Source organism: Pseudoliparis swirei, chromosome 15 (assembly GCF_029220125.1).
Source record: "Pseudoliparis swirei isolate HS2019 ecotype Mariana Trench chromosome 15, NWPU_hadal_v1, whole genome shotgun sequence".
NCBI lineage: Eukaryota > Metazoa > Chordata > Actinopteri > Perciformes > Liparidae > Pseudoliparis > Pseudoliparis swirei.
The window spans coordinates 14,526,195-14,537,236 of NC_079402.1; positions in this window are offsets into that span (position 1 = coordinate 14,526,195).

The following is an 11,042-nucleotide window of genomic DNA, read 5'->3' on the forward strand; positions in this document are numbered from 1 at the left end:
GATTAGATTTTGGGATCGATCGGGTCAAAGGTCAAGGTCAAGGTCATGAAAAGGTCCAAATCTTCTTAAATCGCATGAAATTTGGTGGGATGATTGGTTATTATCCAGGGACCATTTGATTAGATTTGGGGATCAATCGGGTCAAAGGTCAAGGTCATGGAAAGGTCAACCTCTTCTTTTTACCATAGCACGGTCAATTTTTATCCAATTGGCATGCAACTAATGCCAAAATGTTCATAATTCAATGCCCAATCTTGTGATATGCGAAGGTATGCGCTCTACTGAGTGCCCATTCTAGTTTATCTGGTTATAGCTCTGCAATGCGAAAGACGCTTTTTAACCCTTGTGTTGCCTTAGGGTCATTTTGACCCGAATCAATATTACACCCTCCCCCCGCATTTGGGTCATTTTGACCCGATTCAATGTTTCACCCTCCTGTTACCTTTATATTTACTAACATATTTTACCCTTTGGGTTCAATTTGACGCCAGCAATTAAAACCTCCAGAAAATTATTAGAATTAATATTGTTTTCCAAGTTTAAGTGTGAGGCACTTTATGTCTGTTTGTTGACTACCGAAAGAACACCGACATTAAACATTGAATGGGGTCAAATTAATCCTAAGGCGGGGGGAGGGTGTAATATTGATTCGGGTCAAAATGACCCTAAGGCAACACAAGGGTTAAGGATGGGAAATACACTCGCGCTTCTACCTTGTATGGAAACCACTGGCGTTACAAGGAGAACCGCCTTTTCCCTGCTCTCCAAGGCAGTTCTACCTGTTGGTCAATTATGTCATTTCACACAATTAGAGCCTCTGCATGAGTGGCTCCGTTTCTGAGGCAAGTTAAGACAGGAAAATGACTGAAACAGTCCCCAAAAGGAAGGTAGGAAGGAGATGACATGAGCACAAGTATAGTGCAATACGAGGCTGATACTTTCACAGACCTCTGTGGGGTTTGTGTGTTCCCTTGAATTGGTTTTCAAAAGGAATACATTTAGATAACTGCACCCACACAAGAGAACATCTAATTTAATTCAAATAGGATTTGAAACCTTAAAATGCTCTCCACCTCCTAATAAATTAAGATTAATTAAGTCTCCCATTGGCTGCGTTTGTCTTTCGGTGCTCGTCACGCTACATTTAGGACAAAGGAGACAAAACCAAGAGGACCCTGAGTGCGGCTTACACACAAGGAGATGAATATGGGAAATGCAAAAGGCTCTTCGGTGGCTTCAAAGCGCTGAATAGAAAGCTCCCAGTGCAGTGTGGCCGGTGGCGAGAGGCGCCGGTGGAGCAGCGAGGCGAAGCTCTGGCCTGAAGAGCTCTCCTCCGCTGCAGCAACGCCACATGAGTGTCCGTCCACGCTGGAGGCAGCGTGAACTCATCGGATGTTGCGCAGAACAAACCGATGACGAGGGTTGAGAATCACTTTTTAGAAATAGCCAATCTAGCTGATTTTTCGTTTAGTTATACATACAGAAGAATCAGCAATGAACTGAGACTGGTTTGCTGCTGATTTAGAATTTTGGCTGTAACAGAACCAATTCAATTCAATTCAATTCAGTTTATTTGTATAGCCCAATTTCACAAATTACAAATTAGTCTCGGAGTGCTTTACAATCTGTACACATAGACATCCCTGCCCCAAAACCTCGCATCGGATCAGGAAAAACTCCCAAATAACCCTTCAGGGGGGAAAAAGGGAAGAAACCACTGTTGACTTAAAATATGATAATGTACCATTGTTTCTTTTACAGCTGTGGCCAAGACAAAACTATAGGCCAAGAAAAATGTGTGAAAGGAAACATGGAAATGGTGGACGTCGTTGAGCAAAGGACTCACTGAACATTATCCTGGTCCTATACAGGCTGACGGCTCCATTGGCAAGCTATCAATAAAGAGATGTTTTCCAAATAAGCTTACAGTGACGACACTAACACATAACCTTGTCAGAGGTGAGACCAGACGAGGACTCTTTTTCTCTGGGAGAGCCAAGCCGATGTCTTTAAGTGTTGATTCACCTGCAGAATTGAAAGGCCCCAGAGCCTTTGTGATGCCCCGTCTCTATTCTAACAGCCTCGCTAATGAGGTTCCATTTATAGACTCTTCATTTATATGATGTCAATGCTGAGGTCAAGCCAACACACACACACACACACACACACACACACAGAGACGCACGCACACGCACACCGCACACACCTCCATAGTCTCACAGGAGCACATTCCTAATGGATTTAATGTAATTTACAGATACTTTGAGAAGTCTTACGTTCCTAATTTATTAGACCAGCATTTTATGTCCGGGGTTCCTTTTGACCCAGATGTATACTGTTACATTTAAATAACTGCCTTTGAATTGATTAGAAATAACTGTGACCATGTTGGTTTCTTTAGATTGATCTCAAGAAACCACTGAGCAACCGTGACCAAACAAGTCCATCATGGCTGCCACCTCGGGATGTCAAGGGGCATCTTGCTCACTCTTCATCATCTCGATCCTATTCCGTCTAACCTGCAGTCGTTACCTGTCTTATCCTCATTTGTGAATATGACACTAAATTACCAAAATTATTCCACTTGAAACCTCAACAAATTCTATGTGTATGTGTGTGTGTGTGTGTGTGTGTGAGATCAGAAGTCCTCACATTGTCTGTTAGTCAGGACTGCCTTTTAACACACCATGTAAACATTGATTCTCAAATGTTTTAGACTAGTTATATTAAAAACAACTTTACTCCTGGATGCAATTTTTTGATGCCACGACAACATTTTATCTTTAAATACTCTTTAAACAAAATACTGTATGTCTGATTTTATTCATAGTAGTACAAACAAAAACATATTGCAACTTGAATCATGCTACTTTTAAATAGAGAGTCATTTATTATTTTGTCGTAGTTGTCCTCAATTTGATACGAAGAGCCATCTGTGCTATGTTTGTGAAATGTTTTCACCATCTGTAATTTCTGGCAAGTCTCCTTTCCTCTGCAGATGGAAAACTCTTCTTGTGTTCCATCATACTTGAAGTGCCTCAGATGTCGCACTAACTTTGTTAGCCTCCTATTTTTGTTCTCCAGCAAGTTATGTCAGATTTGGGGCATTGGCCCTGTTTTTAATATACAAAACTCAATGTCTCATTAATTGAGCCGGTCAAAACTACCGATGCTGGGAGGCGGCGGGTTCTGCACATCAGTCTTCATGATACTTCAGAACTATTGTTTGTATATTTGTATACAGAACCACGTTTGTGATAATATCAAGTCGGTAAAATAACATTAAATCGTGGTAAAAGAAAGTGCACTGTACAAATAGATAAATTTTTTTAGGTTAAATATGAATAATAATGTTTTGTATGGATGTTTGTAAATAATACCATAATCAAAACATAATAGTCACTTTTTTGGGTGTGGATTATTCTACTATATTATGGAAAATAATGTATTTTATTCTTTGCTGTACAGGCAAAGAGCAAGTGTGCATGTGTTTTCATGTTTATCAAATAGTAGAAAGAAGGAAATTCAAGTAACAGGGTGATGGGATCTTTAGTAGAACTCAAACACAAATTGTAAATATGTTCATGACTCATATGCTTCATCAAACCGTCTGACTTCGTCAGACGGTTTGATGTAAGACCAGAAAGACCTCCAGCTGTTCTCTCATTTTGCACTGAAAGAGAAAGAGTGAGAAATACTTTCAAAAAGTGACATAAAGTAGGAAGTCTATAAGATATCAATTCCCTAATATTTTTCACGAGTGGTACTATCAAATAACTCTTTATAACCATTATCCAGCAGAGGCGGCACAACAGATAACGGCACAAATAACCGACAAAAGCAAGACAAATGGTGGCTGAGAGGCTGTTTTTGGTTTGCTGGCCGTCTCCGCAAAGAAGGATCCATAAAGTCGTCCTGCTAATTAGAAGAGACATGAATGGAATGAGCTGTCCTTCCTGTGAACTGCAGTGGGATTTGTGGATCTGGTTAAACCAACACACACTGAACACTGGATTCTAAAACACCCAGGAATGTGTTTGTGGCAGCACATGGTAACATAAAGATTAATGTCAAGTGATTATGTACATCTAAGACATATATTGGTTCGGCCTTCTCCTGTTTTTGAGCCACTGACTTTTTAGTTAGTGCACAACTTCAATGTATTGTCAAGACGTTTTGAACAGACCTCATAGAACCCAGAAGAGGAACTCCAAAGACTAAGGTGAGTGAGACTATGGTGAGTCTTTGACTTTTACTGTCGCATGTTTTTGTATTTCGAGTGAAATATCTCAACAACTATTGGTTCATCACCACATACAGGGTACGGAAAGTATTCAGACCCCTTTACATTTTCACTCTTTGTTTCATTGCAGTCATTTGCTAAAATCAAAAAAGTTCATTTTATTTCTCATTAATGTACGCTCAGCATCCCATCCTGACAGAAAAAAACAGAAATGTAGAAATGTTTGCAAATTTATTAAAAAAGAAAAACTGAAATATCACATGGTCATCAGGGGGGGGGGGGGGGGCAACACTCCTCTGGTGTTGTCGCCACATGTTGTCAATGTCAACTTTCTTCAGTGATGCCACACAGTCAGTGAAAAATAATAAAGCTTTGCAAAAGACCAAAGCAAAGGGGTGTATGGAGAACTGGCGTAGATGAGATCAATTCTGATGTATTTGAATTATTAAGTTGAGACTTAATGTTTATAATTACCGAGCTGAGTAAAACAGCTGATTGTTATACAGAAATAAGCTATAATTATTAACCAAATAAGTGTACTTAAGTCAATGGACGTCTGATTTTAAAAAGTGTATTGCTCACAGCCTTTTATGTATTTTTGTAAAACAATTTTAGTTTGAGGCCTTGACTCTACTGGGACCAAAAGAACACAGAAAGAAGATAACTATCATAATCTTTGAATATGCATTTGTGTCTTTGTGGGCAGCCGAGTTTTACTGCACAATCATTGTACGTGTTATTCTTAGTGTCTTCTTTGTCCTCTCAGGCATATGAAAGCAGAGGAGCTTCATAACGATAATTACATTGCCCACTTTACCTCATCAGGCGCTCACAATGTAAGAGATGGCCTTAAAGCGATTATGAGCTTTTTTTTGCCATGCCCTCTTGTCACGGTCTACAATCAGGAGCCTCTGATTACCAGCAGGTAGAAAAGGTTGAAATGAACTTTTGTCTAAAAATAGGCAACGTGTATTGTGGAATATGTTTTTGTTTTCATCAATGAAAAGGGTATAATTTGATCAAGGAGGAATCTAGCAAAATTGCACATTGGATGTACACGGCAAACAGATAATTGAGTAACACTTTATAATAACTACACGCTATAAAGCATGAGTAAACACTTCATTCATCATCTATAAAGCGTTGTTATACACTGTACAAATAATGTAACGGAATTATTATATCATGCTTCATAATGTGAAGTTATTATAAAGTGTTTATTTTTCTGTCTGTAATATTCGGTCCTGTTAGAGGCAGCAGCGGCCCAGAGAAGTCTCTCTCTGGTCCTATGGCTCAGTGACACTTTATAATAACTGCACGCTATGAAGCATTATATCATACTTCATAGCTTGTGTGGTGTTTATTTTTCATACACTACTGATTGTTTCTCCCTGACAATGTGAATTTTTACTTTCAGTCACAATGAAACGTTTGCTGGTCAGTCACATGTTCATCCTCAAATCTGTGTGAGATGGCCATATTACAATATAGCATATTTTCCTAAACATGCAACTATTTATTTCTCTATGTTTAGCCTGCAGTTAAACCCATGTAGTTGTATACATGGTCAAAAAAAATCACTCACCATAGAAAACAAAACTATTCTATTTCTGGTTTGAGGTCAGCATTAAGAAGCGTTCTTCATCCTAAATAACACATTTCAAATGGGTGCAGGAGGCTTTTGATTGGCCTTTGACAAAAACCTGCAATTACCAGGAGCAACATGAGGAACAACAGCCAGGGCTCCTACCTGCTCTTACGGTCTGCGGCCAGCCAACAACGACTGCTTTATACCAAGAAGGCATATGAGGTAAAGGGCGAAGTTCTGAGCTGTAATGACGGGTTCCTCGGATGCATTTGGTATTTTACTGTCAAGAGAGATCGTTTAGAGATTGTATTGTTCTGTTTCCTGATCATGTTGCTGTAACTGTTGGGATGTCACATACCATAACAACAGCACATGAATGTGTACTTTATGCTTTTGTGTACATCCTTTGTGCTCAGCATAGGACCTCCCCTTGTGTAGTTCGTGTGTATTCATGATATTTACACGAATAAGTGTACAAAAAGGGTCGTGTTTCCATTAAAGGTTCCATCTCTTGAGTCAGAGAAGGTTGGTTGTTGAATTTCAAACATTTCTGGTTAGGTATGGTGTGGTTACTTTTTGTTTTAGTTAGAAATGAAACCACTGAAATGTTTTTCTGTGACAAGTTTAAATGTAATGCAACAGGAACACGACAAGTAGACAACCGCCAGGCATTCGGAAAAATAAGCAACGTCAGTTAGAAAGCAATATGTTTCAAAACTTCAACATCAGTGAACATTAGTGATCATATGCTCCTTTTTTTATTGCTAATAAATTCAACGTTTGATTTGCAAATGTGCGCTTGAGTGATTTCTCCATTAAAAAGCGTCTTTGGACATTTTGAGATAAAGAGATCAACTTCCAGCAGGCATTTTCTTTTATAGTGAAGTGAGCAGTGTAAAGTACACTTTATAGTACCTTATGACTTGTAATATCTGGCCACTATGGTGGAACTTGAACCTTAGCTAAGACTGACACATTCACCCCTGGGTTGATTGATGTGTTTAAATAAATAAATAGATTAAATTAAATTCAAGTGAATTTGTGTGTAAAGAAAAAGTTATTTAAATATGGTCAACTTTAGACACACTGTTACAGTTTTGTGCTAAACTTATTCTAAAGCTCTGACTATCTCTGAAACACCTCTTCTGTAAGTTGTTATTCCTTTTCCGCGTGTTATTTATGTCAGATCTTGGAAGACGCAGACGGCCGTCACATCAGTGTCGGGACACAGTCTCGTCTTGACGAGCTCTGGAGCGTGAAGCAAGCGGCTCAAAGCCAAACTAGGTCACCGGTCGAGAATAGCATCCTTGTTGTCAGCCCCGCTCACCTGTTAGTCCTTTTGCCAGTTGAAGGGACATTTCTCAAAAGGTCGGCTCATATGAGGTCAGGACAACCTTGATGTGTGAAAAATGATAGAGGTAAGATATAGTGCGTTTTTATTTTGAGGACCCTGTGGTTGCTACAGGTGTTATCCCAAATTTCTGAGCTGCCCCGTGTTTCTGCAGGAGAAACCTCTGGCTCCCCGTCTATTAAAGAACGGACTTGACCCATTATAGTGCATCAAAGGTTATATTTGAGTTTAATTCACTTTAATAACCACAGTCAGGATTCTGATTTGAGGTTTGCCTCAACACTATTTTCTTGAGAGAATGAACTCAAGATATCCAGTGCAGCTTTTCATTAGTTGTGTGTACGTATGTGTTTGTGTGTATATCGTCTGTACATGTTCCAACTTATTTTCAACTGTTTCACTCTGTAAAGCACTTTTAATTGCTTTGGTATGAGATTGTGCTGCACAACTTGAAACAACACTTCTAATTATAATACACACAAAGGTTTTGAATTCTTTCACTCCAGTGGCATTTTTTTTTTCACGCAAAAAAAAAAAAAAAACCTCATTAAAAACTATTAAATAATTCATAAAACTCAAATGTTGTCACCGTATTGCAATCAAAATCGATCAATACGCCATTTTGTACTGCATTTCTTTTTAAAAATTAGTTTTGATTGAAGTGTTTCGTAAAGTGTTAACAAAATGAAGCCTGTTTTCAAAATTGTGCAACAGCAGAAACAAATATAACAGACCCGATTAAATATCACGACAACACTTCAAATACGAATGAATGATGAACTTTCTTGCAAAGTCCAGGCAGCAGAGTGAGAAATAGAGTAAGAAGTGGGAAGGCTCTCAGGAAGCAGTCGACTCACTGGCCTGAAGTGACTCTTTACTGGTATGTTAGCGCCCTCTGCTGGACAGAAACCACCAGTACACCAAGAGAGGGAGTAGGGTTCATCTGGTGGGTAAAAGTATAAATAAAAGATTATAAACTCTTCATTGTACGTGATATGCATTAAATCCCACCGGAAAATATTTCAAAAAAGATGCAATCATCATTTTAAAAAATGTATTAGCTTAGCTAATAAAATGATAAATCAACTGTTCGGTAAGAAAGAATCATACTTATGAAATAATTTGTGCATATATAGGATGAAATAACAGTAAAAAAATGTATCATATTTACAACAATGATTAGTCAGATGTGTTTTATTTCTAAGCAAATAATGTCTTGTCTTTACATTAGCTTAACTTCGCTAACTATATTATGAAGTTACAATTAAACCCTTTGGTATAGCATGTTTTTAGGAAATTATGTTACCCTTATTAGTTGTTGTTTTTTGGTATTAAGTTAGATAGTACTTTTCAGTAAGACCTCAAGTGGTGTAATATGTCGAATAAATTGACATACCTTTGATATTTTCACCAAACAGTGTCCACATGTCTGGAGGGAAATGTGTCTTGCTAACTTCCTGCATACTTCTTAAAGACACAGTGATCTCCAGGAGATTTTGTGAGAGATAACTCAATCAGGTTAAGTTAAGGTCAATACATTTTTCAATGAGATATAGTGACTCAAAATGTGCTCTACCAAAATGTAGAGAGGCCGTTAAAGGGTTGAAGTAACTCTTGAACTGATGAAAACTACATTGTCCAGATATCGAGAGAGAAGTACACATCACTGCCCGGTTTTAGTCTTGTTTTAATTAAACGAGCCAGGATGAAGGACCTTATTAGGCAATATCCGTAGTGTAAAAATATAATTGGAAAGCAAAAAATTGGGTACGCTTTTTGTCAAATATGATCATATCTGTACCGAACTTGATTGATTTGATATTGAAGGTAAAATAAATCATGCTTCACCCATGATAAAAGTCAAATACATTTTCATAATGGATACAGTTTCATTGTTGTTTAACAACAATACATCACTTGAATGAGCTGGTATGATTACGCTTTTTGACACTGAAAAGCAAAATAACTCAATTTACTTTGCTATATATACTTTCTACTTATGTCTGTCTTTTATTCTCTTTTTGTCATTTATGATGTTTTGTCACATAAAAAAATAAAAAATAAATTAAAAAAATAAACCATTGTATCTTTTGCTAAATAATATTTTTCACATCTGTCAAGTAATTTAGCAGAGGCTTCTTTTTATTAACAGCGTTGATAGCTCTTAGTCTATGCAGATTGACCGCTAGCGCTTTTTATATTTGGACAACATGCAATGAAACCCGAACTGCTCAAGCTCTGAAGTTTTCTCAGTAGCGCACACATTCTTGATTGGATTGACTCAGCCATTCCAAGACATACACATTGTTGTTGTTATCATTGAGTAGCTGTAACTTCATGTTTAGGGTCGTTGTCTTGCTTTAAGACAAATCTTCTCCCATGTTGCAGACTGCAGCAAGTGTTCCTCCAAGATCTCTTTATTTTGCTGCATTCATTTGACCCCCCGCCCTCACAAGCCCTTCAGGGCCTGTTGCAGAGAACTATCAGCATGATGCTGCCTCCACTAGGATTTACGATACAGTAGATGTGGTTTTTCCGCTGATGTGCGGAGCGTTGAGTGTTCAGAGATGCCATAGACCTTTTTTATGGCCTCCATCTCCTTCCCTTTTTGTATGGATATTATGTGTTTAAGGATGCAGATTTGCAGTTATGCCGTATTTTTGATTGATCCTACTGTGCCTTTATCCTCCCCTTGATTCTCACTTTTTCAATAACTGTCACAGATTAGTTTGGAGTGTTTATTGGTCTTTATGGAGCAGTTTTTGCCAGAAAATGTTGATGTTCCACATGCAGTTTAACCTGAAATCACTGAACACGTCATTACATTAGGTCACTTCTAAAAACAAGCTGCCATGAGTCAAGACTGTGTTTTCTATCGTGAATGTCAAAACTTAACAACAATTGTGCAAACTGCCACAAGGTTCTAGATGCCCCTAAAACCCAGCCAGTTCATTTATGTAATCAGTTTAAAAATAATTAGAAACACTGTAATTTAATTTAAAATAAAAAATAAATCCTTGGCTGATAGTCAGAAATGAAATAATACTTAACTTATTGTGGACTTCATAAATGTTCTAATAAGTATACCCATAAACACTAACTCGCCAACTAATCAAAGATTAAGTAATTAATGTATTGATGAACTGGATGTATTAATAAATAATAACATAATTATTAAAAGTAATTCTCCAGATGACTTATGAGAGATGCTTGCAGATGTTGTATGATAATCTAATTCTTACATATTGTTCTTTTATATTCATATGTTCTTGTCATGTTACTCAAGTTCAGAATAACAAGACCTGGCAGCTGAAATATGTGTCTGAGAAAAGTCTCTTGGAAATATTCTGATATTCTCAAGTAGATACGCGCCTCACACCACACACTCACGCATGTTATCGGTATTTTTATATGAGGGTGGGGGACTGGGACCGTTGTACGCCCAGTCCTGTGAGAAGGGATGAGGAGATGGAATTCTTGGAATTCTTGGAATTCTCCTCCTCCTAGACAGTTCAATGCCAATCAGAGGTTAGGACGACGTATTGCAAACCTGTGACAACATCTGTGTATTAAAAGGCCAAACTTTGCTTAGGAGAAAGAGTTATTTTCCTCTCAACCTGCGTGTTGTCAGAGGGACTCCCTGTGATTGCAATCGAAGCGAGGGATTATACTTTGCTTGTGATCAGAGAAAAAATCGACCAGAACGAGAGAAGTCGTTGGCTGAACTCTTCCGAAGGCACTTTCAATATGTTCAATAATTAAAAAAAAGTTAAACTCACAACATCGAACCTACATTGTCTTCACGAGTAAATGAATAAGGCTTAATATCTTCAGTATGTATGCTAATGCTGATCTGCCCA